This window comes from Fukomys damarensis, unplaced genomic scaffold (genome assembly GCF_012274545.1).
Source record: "Fukomys damarensis isolate Sample0158 unplaced genomic scaffold, DMR_v1.0_HiC HiC_scaffold_1, whole genome shotgun sequence".
Lineage (NCBI taxonomy): Eukaryota > Metazoa > Chordata > Mammalia > Rodentia > Bathyergidae > Fukomys > Fukomys damarensis.
This window is the reverse complement of record NW_022900913.1, coordinates 18,671,899-18,689,281: the sequence shown is the minus strand read 5'-3', so window position 1 is coordinate 18,689,281 and position 17,383 is coordinate 18,671,899.

Below are 17,383 nucleotides of genomic sequence, written 5' to 3'. Positions count from 1 at the left end.
CTTAAAAAAAAAAAAAAAAAAAAAAGCAATCTTGCTGAAGGAAAAATATTGTCATATGGCTCAGTTTCTTAGACTACTAAACTCTCCTTCCAGAGAAGTTTAATTCTCAATTCTTATTTAGGATTAATACTTTCTCCCAACCAGAGAAAAGTAAAGCTCATGTTAAAGTTGCCTGTGATATTTTTTCTCTTAACTATGAGGGTCTTCTTTATCATTTTTATGCTTGAAATCACCAAATGTGTAAGTCTGAAATCCCAATGATCAGCACTACTGGATTTGGGGGAGGTGATTGAACTCAGGTCCTTGTGCTTGCAAGGCAGGCCACCGAACTGCTGAGCTAAATCCCTGGCAAGCACTACTGGATAGGGACATTGTACCATGGCCAGAGCAGAATCGTCCCTTTTCCCACCGCATCAACGCCGAGCCGGATTTGCTCTTACTGACAATGTTCTTCCTCTGGCGAGATGTTCACTCCCGGGAATTTAGAATCATCCCAGATTTTATTTTTTCTTGCAACACATTCAAAGTGTTGCATTTCTTCATTTTTTAAATGCACAGAATCTTACAAAATTCCCCTCATTTCTATTCCCTAATCCAAGGCAATAACTCCTTCCTCAATTTAAAAAAAGACTGATCTTCCTCATTAGGGCCTCCCTCGGTCTTGTCCTACTCACACCCACTGCCAGAACTGTCGTTAGATGACTCTGTCACAGTGAATCTCCCGTGTGGTCCTTCCCTTCTCTGGAACACTTTCATCCTTTCTTCTTTGACTCAGGGAGCAAAATAGACCTCTAATGATGGCATGGAAAGCCTCTCCATAATCCTTTCATCTATTCTTTTTGTACTAATTTACTCTATTCTTGCATCAAGATTTTTTTCTTTCCTGCATGCATGTGTTTACATTGACCCTTCTTTTCTTTAACATGCTGTTTTCCTTGCTTACCATTGATCAAATGCTATTTCTGAAAAACAATGTCTTTGTTATAGTGTTTTCTTAATCTGCCCTGGTAATGCATTTGTTTCCTTCCTAACACTTCCTTATTTTTAGCATTTTATTTATATACTTTCATTAATTTTAATTTAATTTTTGTTATTTTATTTTGAGACAGGGTCTTGCTATGTAGTTCAGGCTGAACTTTAACTCACTATGTAGGCCAGGCTGGCTTCAAACTCATAGCGATCCTCATACCTCAGCCTCCAAAGTTGCTTGGATTAGAAGCGTGTTCCTCAACACCTGTCAGAACTTACTTTCTTCCTATGATTACTTTCATTTTCACCGAAACATAATGTAGTAAAATTCATGAAAGCATAGGTTTTCTTAGTTTTCAACATTATGCAGAGTATGTCTAGGCTCTCAGCAAACATTTGTTATAAGAAGTAACAAAATTTGATTTAGAACTTATATTTAATTTAAAGTATGTACAATTACATATTATTCACTTAGTAAAATTTCTGTGTGCTTCTTTCAATTGTAAATTACTCAAAGTTAAAGCAAGTACTGTGGGGACAGTTTTGCTAAATTTCTGCCAAATATTTTTTTTTCCCAGAAATTAACAGGGATGGACCAACATTTAAAAAAATAAATCATCATAAATCATTATTGTGGCTAATTGTTTTAGGAAGATAAGGAATAAATCATAAAGACCCACTAATCAAAGAAAGACAACACATTACCTTTAATGAAATTATATTGCAGAAGTATGAGGAACATTTGCGAAGGGACGATGATTGTGCTAGTGGGAACTAAATTGAAATAAGTGATAACTACACAGAATGTCTATATTTGTACATCCTGTTCTGCTTGGTTGGGGTTATGCTTTTAAGAACTTTACGGTCTAATACTGGGAATTCTGAATAGAGTGAATATTTTCTAGGAAAAGTGTTGTGAGAGACTAAGAGGAGCAGGGCTGATAAAGGGAAACTCAAGTCCTTAGGAAAACTTTTGTTGTGTGGGAAAAGAAGTTCAGCATGAGGTCACTTTTCTTTTTTTCTTTATTTTTTGTGGTTTGGTCCATCCAGGCCATGATTACTCAGTATCAAGGGCGGGATTTGAATTTTCTTGATTTCTTTTTAAAAAGTTTGTCTGGCTAATAAGGCCACTAGGCATCAAGTTTTTGATATCCAAGAAAGGCAGCCTTTGAATATACCTAAACACAAACTTTAGAGCCTGATTTCTTAATGAATCCACACAAAAGCTAGGCAGTGAGGTGAGAGAATTTGTAGGAATGGGCAAGTATGCTTATTGTAGAAGTTATATTGTTGATTGGAGAAATAATAATATGAAGCAAATTGTAAGTAGCAGCTCTTTTATCCCAGAAAAATTATATATATGGCAATATGCTTATAAACACAACTTTATTTTCCTCTATTCAATCACATGTCACAAACACTACAGCATTACTGTTTTCCTGAAAATTTCGTTAATCCTTCAAGCCTGACCATACAGTCCGTACCTTCATGCTGAACTCCGTACTTCATTTTCAGATTTCATGACTAAGCAAAAGAAGGGAAAAGCCACTTTTCATTATTCGATTTAGTCCAATCAAAAAGAGCAACAACAAAAAACGCAAATAAAGAACCACTTGTTCACCCTTATTTTCTACTCTCATAATAAGTGGGACTACTTTAGAGGTGACATAAATTAACGCAATGACTCTATTAATTGTATTAAAGAAGGAAAGGGTTAAAGATTTTTTTAAAAAGTCATAATAGAAAACTGGTAGACCATTTGGGCAAATTCTTTTCCTTCCAGCTGTGGAATCATCTTGAATTTGGAACTTGACATTTACAACTCCACAGGAAGTAGAGCACTGCAACTCCATTCCTAAATTTATCTGAGCAAACCTCCTACACAATGTGAAATATTTAGAAGCTGGCCAAAGGCTCTTGTCATGCCCTTTTCCTCTCTTCTTTTCCAATCAAAGGGATTTTTAAAAAGTTATTTTCTCAGGATGTGCACATATTCCACTGTGTTTCACTTTCCCTCTTTTCATTAGTCTCACTATTAATAAAAATGAAATGGCTGTGCTGAAGATCTCTGTTAATGTTAGTGCATCTTTGTAAAACAAGCAAACAAACACACAGAACGAAACCAACCAAATCCAGTGATTGTGTCTGTTTCTGATAAGTTCTTCATTTCTTGTAGAGTAATATTTCAGCTTTGTAAAATAATTTTTTGAAATTATCATTTAAATGAATAATTAAATCACGTGTCTTCTTCCTCAAAACATTACATTTGATTATAGGCAGAATTTGGTTGCATTTGTGATTACTATGAGCATCCTAAAAGTGAGTAGCACTTTAATGGTACCAGTAGGGGAATATAATACTCTCTCAACAGTTCTACATAATCCAGATGAAAGCAATTTTTGATGTTGAGGTTCAAATTGATTAAACATTTAAACTTAACAAAATGCTAGTTCCAGCAGTGCATTGGGCATCTAAGTACATACTGAAGAAATACTTGTCAAGTGATTGATTAATCTTGGCATTCCGTTACTTTGTTTTCTAATTTTGGCAGCATGGAAAATGTCAGGTTCCATACCTTCCCCACCCTCAACCAAAAAGGCAACATGTTTCATTCATATTTGAAAAAGCATATTCCAGAAATGTCACAGTAACCTTTTAAGATGACAGTCTCTGCCGAGGAATTCTTGACAGCAACTATGCACAATTATGCCAGCTATACACTGAAACTTTCTTACATCATTTTCTCAAAAGTGATAGCCTGAGCAGACAGAATGGAGATGATTGGCTGAAAGGAAATACAAACTTCGTATTCTTTTTTTAATATATAAATTTTATGTTTGAGAGGAATAAAAAAGTGAAATTTAATTTCTGAGATTTTTTTTACAGGCACACTCTATGACAACTTATGTCCTAGAGATATAGAAGACACATGTCAAAAGATAACTTCACATACATATGTCTTAACCCTTATGAAATTCAAAATGTATTATTCCAATACAAAATGTCAAATACAATTAATTTTGTATGTTGATAAATTCTTAAGTACATATTTGAAAACACTTTCTACTGGAAAAACAAGAAATATAAGGACAACCTGAAAGGATATTTTCCAGACCACTTAAAGTGCACTAATACATCTTTTTAGTGGTAGATTTAAATACAAACCTTATTAACAATAATAGATTTATAATCATAATAATATATTCATTATACAATATATGATAAATATATTTAATGTGTATGTCTGGAAAATGACTATATGACTGTTTCTCACTTATGATAACAAAAATGAATGAAACAGAGATGGTGACAGTGATGCTGGCGGCAACTATTATTAGCCTAATATTTTATGTGTCAGGATTACAGATCATCTTATATATATTAACATATGATTGTCATAATGACACTATGAGTGCAAGTGATATTATTTCTTCATTTTTATATGTGAGAAAAATTCAAGAAAATTGAGATTAAATACAATCTACCAAAGTTCTACTGCTATTATATAGATAATTGAAAACCAAAAATGGCTACAGCTGTTAGATACACTCCTGGTATTGAGAAGAAAAAAAAATCAATCAATAACGATATCCCTAGTTACTAATAATAGTGAAAAGATTTCTAATAGTTCTAGTTTACAAAATGTCCTTTTTGATTGAACAAAATTGTTTTGAACCATGAATACAGCCAGTCTCCTTGTAATATGCAATCACAACTGACTTTCTAAGGACATTAATAGACACAAAATTTTTTTCACTGAGAATGAATTTAAACAAAACAAAACAAAACAAAATAAAACATCCCAGAGATGATTGTGATTCCATAGGTCTAAAATACAGCTTGAACATCTGTTACCTTTAAAAGCTTTGCCAGGTGACTACTATGAATCAGGTTTGGTGTTCAGTGATACACGCTTGGAAAATGAGCTTTAATGATATGTACTCTAAGACAGCTTTTTTTTTTTTTCATTGATTTTATTGATACTTTTTAGTTATACAGTGCAGTTATGTCCATCAGTTGGAGACTGGATAAAGAAGATGTGGTTCTTTGTAAAATGGAAAACTACTCAGCCATAAAGAATGAGAAATTAGAATCATTTATAGGAAATGGATGCATATTGAGGCCATACTCTTAAGTGAAATAAATAGAACACACGTGTAAATACCTAATAGTTTCTCTCGTTTGAAAAACTAAAAGTGTAAATAACTCATTTCAAAGAGTAAAAAAATTACTTCATACAAAGAACGTTTAATAAATGACTTTATCTGTTAAATTTATTCCATAATTCAATATTACAGGTTATTAATGTAATATAAATAAAGAAGTAAGTAAATGTTTTTAGTGAAACATTTTTTGTCTAATTTGAAAAAAAAAGAAAAATAAGACAGAAGGATATTTCTTCCAATGTACTTTTAGATTCCCTTAAATTGTGAAAAGTAAAAGACATAATGAGTAAATTAAGAATATTTTTTACAAATTGATGAAGCAATCATGTACTAGTGAGAAAAATTTTGACAATAGAAATCCTTTTTTTCCACTAGTTGTATTAGGTAAGCAGTGAGCACCTCCATTAAGCATCCACTGAACAGTGTGTAACTCAGAATTTCAATAGTCAAATAGTAATTGAATAGTGTTAATACAATGAATTCGATACTTAGGTCAGATAACACGATGATTAGCTTCCCACTCATTTAAAAAAATAGATTCGAACTACTCTAGCGCCACACTCCATTGAGATGATAACGTATTTTATGCCTATGTTTATTAGAGTCTCTTACTATCTGTTACAATGTGGCAAGTTTTAGGGAGTGTATATATGATGTTTAGTCTATAAAATTGCTACATGACAGACAATCTTCTATTTTATGTAGCTATAGGTTTGTTTTATCTAAACTTCGGGATGGTTTTTATCTTTTATTTATTTAGTTTTACTTTTGGTAGTACAGTTTACAGTACGTAATTATTAAATTCACTGTAGGGTATTGGTACACGTACATAACCCATTTCCATTCCATTTTCCCACCTCCCTCTACCCTCCTTTTATTTTTTCAGCATCAGAATACTTTATTTATCTTAAAAGACCTTGTACATTTAATCATCATATCGAATACACAGATTGAATACCAGACTAATTGGCCAAAGAACACATAAAACAGGCAAGACAATTGTATTAAGTCTAGATACATTGTTAGATACACTACCCACCCTGGATTCTGGATTACAATATCTTTATTATACATGTAAATATTTATGTAAATATTATATTCATACATAAATACATATTTATACAATATTTATATTAGATATATTTATATATATGGAGAAAAGGAACATATATATGGAGAGAATTTCTCATATAAATGAAATCAAGCAATACTTAAGCATGCTTAATTTAAATGAGTTATTTCATTTAACATTATGGTCTCTAAGTTCTAAGGTCCATTGTCCTACAAATTATTCAAATTTATCATTTCTGTGATTACTATGCTTTTTATGGTTATTCTGCTGACTATACTCCATTATTCATAAATACACCTTTTTTTCTATACTCATCTGTTGATGGATATATAGGCTATTTCCAAGATTTAGCTATTATGAATTGTGCTACTATAATTACTGGTATTCATAGGTCACTGTGGCATGATGACTTTAACTGTTTTGGGAAAATACCTAGAAGGGAAATAGCTTGATCAAATAAGATTCCTGTTTTTGCTTTCTGAGGAATCTCCATATTGATTTCCACAATGATTATGTGAGTTTACAGTCCCACAACAATGAAGAAGTATTCCTTTCTCCCTACAGGCTTGCCAGCATTTGATAATGGTTGATTTCTTAATGGTAGCCATTCTTTCTGAAATGAGATGGAATCTCAGGGCTGCTTCAAACTGCATTTCTCAAATGGCCCATGATGTTGAATATGTTTTATGTCATCCTTCTCTTGCTTGTATTTCTTCATTTGATAGTGCTTATTCATTTTAAATGTATATTTTTAAATTATGGATTTACATTTGGGGGTTATAATTTTTTAGTCCTTTATATACTCTAGATATTAGCCCGTAGTTGGAGCAATAGCTGGTAAAATTTCATTCCCATTCTTTAGGTTGTCCGTTCCCTACATTAGGAGGATGAGCAGGAGCTTTTTTATTTGATATTAACCTAATTATTGATTCTTGGTATTATTTCTTGTGCAACTGAAAGTCTTCGCCTACATTCAAGTCTTTAAGATTTTTACCTATTCTGTTTTCTAGCAGATTAAGTGTTTATATTCTTTTTCCCCATTAAGATTACTGGTACATTTCTGGTCTACAATACAGTTACATTCATCATTGGAATCTTGAACCTGTGCATGATGTACATCGATTCTTATTTTTCCCCATTCTCCTGCCTTCCTCTCACCCCCTCTATCCTATTTACAAAGACTTTGTTTCCATATTTGTTTCCTTTTCTAATATTTTTTTCTTTTTCCTTCTTTCCTTTTCCCCTACTCCTCCCACTTCCACACATGTGTAAATACTGAATAGTTTTTCTGGTATACAAAACTAAAAGCATAAGTAAGGATAGAATTATATATGTGATAATTAGAAATAGGAAGTAAGTGCCTATGTTCCAATGTTTAGATTTGTAATCAATTTTTATTTTAATTTAGTGCATGGTGAGTGATATGAGTCTAAATTCAACATTCAACGTGTGTGTGTGTGTGTGTGTGTGTGTGTGTGTGTGTGTGTGTATGTAGTTTTTCCATTTATTTTAGAGGCTATTTTTTTCCAAAAAAGGGATTTAACCCCTTTGTTAAAGATAACATAGCTGAGTGTACTGGAATTATGTGTATGTCTTCAATTCTGTTTCATTGATCCACAACTCTGCCATGTTATTAATGCCATACTGTTTTATCGGTGTAGCTTTGTATTATATATTTAAGTCCAGGATTGTGATGTTTCCTGTCTTAGCCTAAATGGTTTTGCCAATATAGATCACTTCTGGTTCCACATGAATTTCAGGATTGCTTTCTCCACTTCTGCAAGGACTGTTATTGGCATTTTGATTGGGATTGCATTATATTTGTATAACAGTTTTGGAAGTATGGCCAGTTTGACTATATTGATTCTACTTATCCATGAATAGGGGATATCATTCTAGTTTCTGATGGGCTCATTGATCTTCTTTTTCAGAATACTACAGTTTTGATTGTAGAGGTTGTTCACTTCCTTGGTTAGTTAATTCCCTAAATATTTCATCTTTCTTGATGATACTGCGAAGAATATTATTTCCCTAATTTCACTTTCAGAGAGTTTGTTAATGGTGTAAAGAAATGCTTTTGATTTTTGAGTGTTAACTTTGTTTCCTGCTACATTGCTGAATTTGAATATTAGATCTAGGAGTCTTTTTGGGGGCAGTTTTGGGGTTTCCTTAATGGCTAAGTTAGATAGAAATTATTATAATGAATTAGACAAACCTGGGCCCTCAGGATTGAATGACAGTAGAGGCACATTCACTGGTTAGCATTATAAAAAGAGAACAATGCTTCACCACTTATGACCTCCAGGGATAAACAGCAGTGCTTGATATTCTAGGCAGCATCTCCCCAGCCTGGTTCTCTTCTGGAAATTTCTTGTGTGTGACTTGTTTTCTCATTTGATCCTCATTTAATCAATATTAGCTGGTTGACTGTACTTGTAATCTTATTGGTTAGTCATGGTTTTGTCCAACCTCATGCCCACCTTGTAATTTCCCACTGGGTCTTTTGGTTTTGTCTCACTTTGTATCTGCCCCAGCTTATGGCTTTGCCATACAACACATATTTGAAAAATATGGTTGACTGGAAATTCACTTTATGATCCCTATGCTGACTCTCTTAGACAGAAGCTGTCTTTCAGTATTTTTTTTCTTCTTATTTTAAGCCTTTATCGTACCTAGAATTCATTCCTTGACTTTAGAGAACTCAAACTCACGTTTTGGATATCTAGCAGGTTTGAAGTTATAATATTACCTTTGTTTGGATTATTTTTCCTTATTCAGATTACTTGCCCTATATCATTTTTTGATTCCTGGTTACCCTATATAAGGATCATACATCATCAGAGAATAATGATCATTTAACTTCTTCCTTCCCCATTCTCATCCCCCTTTTTCCTCTTACTGCTCAGTTCTTCAAGAAGTATGTTGAAAAGAAAGGGTGGTAGTGGCTGTCCTTGTCTCGTTCTGATTTTAGAGGGAAAACTTTCAGCATTTCTTCATTTAGCATGATGCTGACCATTAGTTTTCCACAGATGGCTTTTATCAAGTTGCTCTAAAGACCCTCTATTCCTATTTTCTTTAGTGCTTTTTTTAATTGAGTTTATGGGTACATTTTAGGTATACAGCACAGTTACATTCATCATTGGAATCTTGTACCTTTATATGACAGGTCTTGGTTCTCATTTTTTCCCCATACCCCTGACCTCCCTTCATCTCCTCCATTCTTCCCTATTTACAAAAACTTAGTTTCCATATTTGCATTTCTCATATTTTTTTGCTTTTCCCTGATTTCTTTTCCCCTTTTTTTAAAAACATGGATGAATGTTGGATTTCTTCAATGCTTTTTTTGTGTCTATTCAGATGATGGTGTATATTTTCTCCTTGTTTCTGTTTTTGTGGTGTATTTTATTTATTGTTTTGCATATGTTAAACCACCCCTATATCCCTAGACTGAATCCTATTAGGCCATGATATATTATCTTTCTGATGATTTATTGCATTCTCTTTGCCATTATTTCATTGAGGATTTTTGCATCTGTTTTCACGAAAGAGATTGAACTGTAGTTGTCTTTTGGGGATGGATCCTGTTCTGGTTTTTCAAATCTGGGTAATGTTTGCTTCCAGGAATGACTTTGGGACTACTTCTTCCCTTGAAGTTTAAATAAGGAGCTTGAAGATAACAAGAATTAGATCTTCACTAAAGTTCTTGTATTATGTGGCGATTAATCTGGTGAGAGCTGAATATTCCTGGTTTCATTTTTTTTTTAAACTTCTTTAATTTCACTGAGACTGATTTTGACTTATCCAGGGTTGTTATATCTTCTTGTTTCAGGTTTGGTTGTTCACATGTATCTAAGAACCTATTCATTTCCTTTGAATTATCCATTTTATTAACCTATCTTTGTCAAAGTAGTTACTAATACTCATTTTTATTTTCGCAAAATCCTTTAAGATTTCAGCTTTCTCATTTCTAATTGCATGGATTTGGGTCTTTTGTTATTTCTGTAAGATTATCTAAAATTTTGTCTGTTTCGTTTAAAAAATCAAAGAACCACTATATTAATTGATTATTTGTATTTTATTGAGTTGAAACTTCCTTAATTTCTGCCCTGATCTTCATAATTTCCTTCTTTTTGTTAGCTTTGGATTTGGATTTTTCTTGTCTTTCTAGGACCTTAAGGAGCATCATTAGGGTTTGTTGTTGTTTTTTTTTTATTTGAGCTCATTCTGTTTTTCCATTGTGGGTATTCACTGCTATGAACTGTCCTTTTAGGATTGCTTGATTTGTGCTCAAAGGTTCTGGTATATCATGCTGGTGTTATTGTTTGATTGTATTATTTAATTTCATCTGTGATATTTTGATAATCAAGAATATACTGTTAAATTTTCCATGTGTTTTCATAGCTTATAGCTTTTCTTTTGCCATTGATTTCTACTTTCATTGCACTCTGAACTGTTAATATGCATTGGATAGTTTTTATGCTTTTGCATTTATTTCAGCATACTTTATTCTCTAGTATATCATCTGTTTTGGAGAAAGTCCCACATGCTGCTAAGAAGAAAGACTATTCTGTTGTTGAATGGAACAGTCTGTAGTTATCTTCTAACTTTTTTTAGAAGGTTTGGTTCAACTGAGATGTTTTGTTGATTTTCTGTCTACTGGATCAGTCCATATGTGACACTGGGTTATCATTGTCTCTAATACTCTTGTATAGGTGTTTATCTGATTTTTAATGTCTAGTAGTTTTATTTCATGAAGTTGGGTACACCAGTATTTGAGGCATATATATTTATTGTTATTAAATCTTCCTGTAAAATTGTTCTTTAACTAATATATAGTGACACTCTGTCTATTTTGATGAATCTTAGCTTGAAATCCACTTTGTGGAAAAATGGAGGGTAACTCCAGCTTTTTTCTCAGCTTCTATTGCTTGGAATACTGTTTTTCGGCCTATGATTTTTAAGCTGTGAGCAATTTTTTTTTGGCCTATGATTTTTAAGCTGTGAGCAATTTTGTAAATTGAATATGTTTATTGTATACTGCATATTATTGGCTTTTCTCTCTTGAGCCATTCTGCCAATTTGCATTTTTTGATTGGGAGATGGAGACCATCCTCGTTGAGATTTATTTCTGAGAGTTATGAACTTATCCCTGTTATTGAATGGCTACTTTCCTCATTTTCCTCCTTTTGCTTATTTTCTCATCCTGGCAGGTATATTCATTATGATTCAGAGACATTGCTGGCCTTGTCTCTTTCGAGGATATATTTGAGAATTCTTTGTAATGTGCAGTTAGTGGTCCTGAGTTTCTTCAGGTGCTCCTTATAGTGGCAACATCTTATTTCTACATCAAGTATAAAAGGTACTAATGTAGAATAGATAATTTGAGGTTGGAAGTTGCTATGTATTAGGAATGAAACACTTCATTCCAATCATACTGGCCTTAAGGTTTGCGTAGAGAAGTCTGCTGTGATAGGGTTAACTTTATACAAGATGCATTGCCTTTCTCTAACAGCGGTTAAGATTTTGTCCTTGTGATGCATTTCTTTAAGTATAATGTAATGTGGAGGTTTCTTTTGGTTGTGGGTATTTAGTGTTCTATATGCATCAGTGATATGTATGTTTATTTCTTTTCCTATATTTGGGATGTTTTCTGCTATATTTCTGTGGACAAGTTTTTAGCATTACTGGTGTTATCTTGCCATTCCCTTTATTGTTAATCATCCTGTGCATTGTCTACATTTTAAAAAATCTCTCTTGTTTTTAAAGTGTCTGAGTAGTTTGGTCTAGGAAGGCATCATTGTCTTCTAGCCTTGAAATTCTGTTCTCAGATTAATCTGTTTTGCTTTCCATACTTTAATATGCTTTATAATGTCCTATATTTCTCATTTAAATATTGACATGCACTCTAATTCTTTGGTAAGCTGGTCATTCATATTTTCTTTCACTCATCTAACTTTCTATTACTGTCCTTTGAGAGCTCCTGCGTCTTTTTGGTCATTACTTCCATCATCTGTCTAGTTACATCTACTTTAATCCCTCTGAGTATCTCTTTGAGTTTTCTAACTTCCTCTGTTACACTTTTGTGTAATTCCAGAATGTAGCTTATAATATTTGGGCCTTTGTGGCCTGCTGAATTGGTTTTAGGGAAGTTCCACTTTCTGGAAGGCATTTTGTTGCCTTTTCTTCCCATATTTCTTTTGTTTTTATCATTTGTTTTGTTTTCTGCTGAGGTTTGTGAATGCCAAATACATTATTGCTAGTATAGAGATCTTTTTAGAGTCACTTATCTTTAGAGAGAGGTCACACTGGCATTGTATAGAATACTATACAATTTGCTACTAACAAAATGATTCGCTACATTTGAATCTGCAATTTAGGATGAACTTGTCAATTCTATAAAAAAAGAATAACTTTTGGAAGCTATGCATATTAACAATATTAAAGCTTTAATATACTTATATATTTCTCCATTTACTTTGACTTTTAAAAATTTTATTCTCCAATTTTTACTCTAGGGAGTTCATATTTACTATGAATATATTTAAAATATAACATTAACATCCATGATGTTTTAAAATTGTTACATTCATTTTTTGTTAGCTTACTAAAATGTAACTGGTTGAATATGGTTTTCAATCTATAATTTTGTTAAGTTTATTTATTAGTGTTAAAATGATAAAGAATTGGTTTCTGATTAACTGGTATTTTACTTACAAGCAATCAGTTTTTCTCCAAAAATTATAATTTTCTTCTTTTCTTCTGATTTGCATACTTTTAATTGGCTAGGAAGTCTAGCACAGTGTTGAGCCCAAACAGTAATAGCAAACATCTTTGTCTTGTCCCTATATTTGCAAATTGTACCCTAATGAGTATAACATTAGTTATAGGTTTAGCACGAAATTTTTTAATAATATTGATGATACTTGTTTCTATATCTGATCTAAAACTGGGTTTTGAATTTTATATGTCATTTCCACATCTGTTAAGATGATCATATGTAGTTTTTTAAATATTCTTTTAAAACAGTAAGTTTTACTGATTGATAATTGAATATTGAACAGACTATTCTAAGTCATTTATTGATGCAAACTCACCCAGTTTTCACAATGTCTCAGTGATAAAGTTACAGATAATTTACTTCACGTAAATTAGACAATTATCTGTCAAAATAAGATTTTAAACAGGAAGTTTAACACCTGAATGTATGCTCTTATCTGCTATATTCAGCAATAAACTTTTAAAATTAGTTGCATATATAATTATTCAAAGATGGGAATAAATGCAATAAAACCACAATGCAAATAAAATTGTATATGTGTTTTGAAACTCAAAGTTATATGTTCATACACCAAAGGCCAGACTCTTCCCAAACCTTCATATAAGTTTTAATATTTAGAAACTAAGATGTCTATTATCTTCAGAAACAAAAAATAAAAAAAATATATCTTTTTAACAGAGATCCTCCTGTCAATTTTATTAGGGCTTAATCATGAGAAAGACACAATGTTTAAAGTATCACTTCCATCTCGTCAAGCACTTAAACATGTGAACACCATATTAACCTAATAGTTTTTTTGAGTGAAGAAAGTTAAAAACTGCAACATGCTAATTCTCTTGAGTGTTTTCACTGAGTTTTCTGTTTCCTTAGGCCACTTAGTAGCAGCAGTATATGAACATAATATTTCTTTGATCGTCATAGCATTAAAAATATCAGAATATTGCAGAAAAGATGAAGTTAAAGTGAATGACTATTTATATTTCCATGTTCAATTAAAATATGTGCTTTTTATATCATCATGCAATTTTAACTGAATTAAAATGCATTTATCTAGATATTTTTAAAGGAGAGTTAGAAAATATTGATTTCTAGAATCCATAGTCTTTTCTCTTGCATAACATCATGCTATTGCAAACTACAGTAATATACATTATTTCATTTGTTATCTAAATTAAAAGAAAGAGTATACATACACCATTCAGGACAATTATCACAATAAGAGATAAATCCTGCTATATATATTCAAATTGCCATATATTCTTATTATCTGGAATGTTTACTTCTCCACTGATTCCCCTTCTTGAGTGATTCTTGTCAATGCATTTATATACAAATCAGCTGATATCTGAATACAGTGGACCTTAAAATTACAACCAGCTTGACATACGAACAACTTGAGTTAATTAGGTTAATGGAAGACTCCTCTCATTGCCTATAGCATGTACCCATGTAAAAATCCAGATCTCAGCTGCATTGACTTAATTACAACCAACCCTGGGGAACCTGTCGAGTTTGTAAGTCAAGGGTCCACTATATCACTAGGAATTTCCTTAGGAATTTTGTTCAGAGTTCATGGTTCTAAAGGTGTAATAAAATTGAAAGTAGCTACTGCTTCATTTGGATAAAAATTCTGACCTGTTGTTGATTTCTGCACCACAGGAAGCACTGTGAATTGTGGGTACTACATTGGTTTCAATCTGCCACATCATCCTCAGTGAGCAGGAAATTTCTCTTCTGGTACTCAGATAGAAGTATCACGCCAAGGCAGAATAGGACTCCCACAGTGGAAATTCTAGGTGATCTGTGATTTTTTTTTAATGGTATTCATCAAAAGATTAAGTGGTAGAGTACCAAAAGACTCCGGAAATACCTAGTTTTCTACCCTATAGCATTTGTTTTTGTTGTTGTTGTTGTTTTATTTTTCAAAAAACCAACTCTGGTGTTGCATTTGCCATGAGTTACCAACCTGAACCATAACGTTCTCAGATAAACACTCCACTTTTTTTCTTTCTGGCCTTATTTAGAAGGTAATTAGCAGATGTTAGAAAAGCTTTGTAAAAACTTTCAGTAGCATAGAAAAAAGTACACATCTTACTTGTTAAACAGTAAACATTAAAACCTTCAGGGGATAATTTAAATATGATCAGTAGAAGAAAATAAAACTAACGACTGACATTTCACATAGAGATATTTGAAGAACATTGTTGCTATTCCTTCAGGAATCAAAATGAAAAGCCAATAAAAGAAACGTTTCTACATTTTTTGTTACATTAATAAACTGAATAAAATAGGAATATGATTTGCAGTCTACATAAAGACCAATGTAAACTTAAGAACATTAGATAGGCAGTGATTTTTAAATCATTCCAATAAAATAATCACGTGTAAACTTCATAAACTCTCTCATTAGCTTTCCATGAGAGCAATGTAAAGATATGTTAAAAAGAAAAATAAAAAGTAAAAAGTCAAAAAGTAGAGTCCATTGGCCCAAAAATTTAAGCATTAGGATTTAGGGAGTAGCTTTGCTTAAATCACAAGCCACAGGAAAGTAGTGCAGAGAACAGGTAGAGAAAAATCATTGCTGCAGAAGGAGGGACGGCACCAGAGTGCCACGCTGAGTGACTCAAGGGGTGCAAAACATAATGATAAACTCGGAAGCATTTGTTGTCAAGGTGACTAATGGAGAAAGTACGGTGAAACAGCTCGGCCATTTGACTTCTTCCAATTTCTTTTCAGAAGCAACAGTAGTGGCACTTGATCTTAAGATGAAGAAGCGTGTGTCAGACATGAAAATAAAGAGACAAAGAAATGTCTGTGGAAGCTAATCATTCTCAGGAAGAAGGGAACATCTCACAGAGGAGAAATTACCCTATCACATTTATCTCAGTAATATATTCAGTCCATTTTATGCAATATTTAGGAGCAGACTACACAAAGGAAAATTGAAACTGGATTAGGATTTCCTAAAAATCATTTTAAATACAAAAAAATCATAAAATATTAAAAGAAAACCTTCATAATAAGAGTGTTAAGAAACTAAACCGATAAAATCAAATAGGATCAAGCACACAAGCAGAAGGTTTTTTAGTAAATGTAATACAATCTTCAGAGATGTGTATTTGCATATTATATGTGTGAAAATAATCCATAAGTTAATTTGGAAATTTAATTTTTATTTAGAAATTTTGTATATTCATCATGATACAAGTATAGCATATTTCAGAAGGTTAAACTATTTTACTTATCTATTAGAGAAAACATAAAATCCTTTGTAAAATAACTGTCTTTACTTCACAGTTTCTTCTATGCCATTATTTTCAGTAAAAGGAGTACCAACGTATTCTTAAAATAAATGGCACTTCTTTGTAATATAGTATCAAGACTAAGCAAATTTGACAAAATTTTCTCAAATTTCTGAGATACGTGGCTTTAAGTTTGTATCTACTTCGTCAAAAGTAGCAAAGCTTTGCTTGTATTTGATAATTGCCCATGGGTATAAGACAGTGATTTGTTGTTTTCAGTTTTATTGGCACTTACATGTTATCTTTTCTGGTGGAGCACATAGCATTCACATTTCATCTTTGATTTCTCTCTTGATAAGCAAGTGTGTTTTATTTGAGGGAAAGCAGTTTTCCATTTTTGTTTTGTTCACAGAACTGCACATGGAACCTACCATGGAACAGGCATTCAGACAGTGGGTTTGGTAACCGGTGAAAAACTGACCATTTACAAGCTTGTTTAAAATGTTGCCCTTTGTGTGAATAAAGCAGTGCATTATAGAAATGAGACTTTCAGACAATTAGGTGTGGGTCAGGTACATAGTGTTGGTAGGATTGATTGGATTGTGTGTGTGTGAGACTGTGGTTGCAATTTCCAGTACTGTAAAACAATATCAAAATATTACCTTACTGTGCTAATGTATGACTTAAAGCCATTCTTTAAAAGAAATTTTGTTATTTCAAACCAATCCTAAAATTGGCTCCAACTGGGAAGCTTGCTGAAAGTTGGCTGTTTCAACATTTTAAAAATGTCTAGTAGAAAATTGCTTCTTTCTCACCCTTTCCATTTTTTGGGGGGGGTCCAATTTCTTGCACATATGTGGAGATTACAAGAGAGATGTTCTTTTGAAACTTTTAAGAGATCGTCTGACACCTAGTGGGCATTCACTAAATGCTTATTGAATTATTTCACAAGGAGAGGAGAGAGAAGAAAAAGAAGCCAGCAGTAGCAGGATATGAAAAGCTTCCTTAAAAACTTCCTAAAACTACAGCTGGGATAGGTAGAATGGGCTGGCCTGATGGATGCTTTCTAAGAACAATATGAAAACATCCAGCATAGATACATGCGAATATTCTGAAGTTTTTAACCTAAGGAAATTTTCATTACTCAAAATACTCA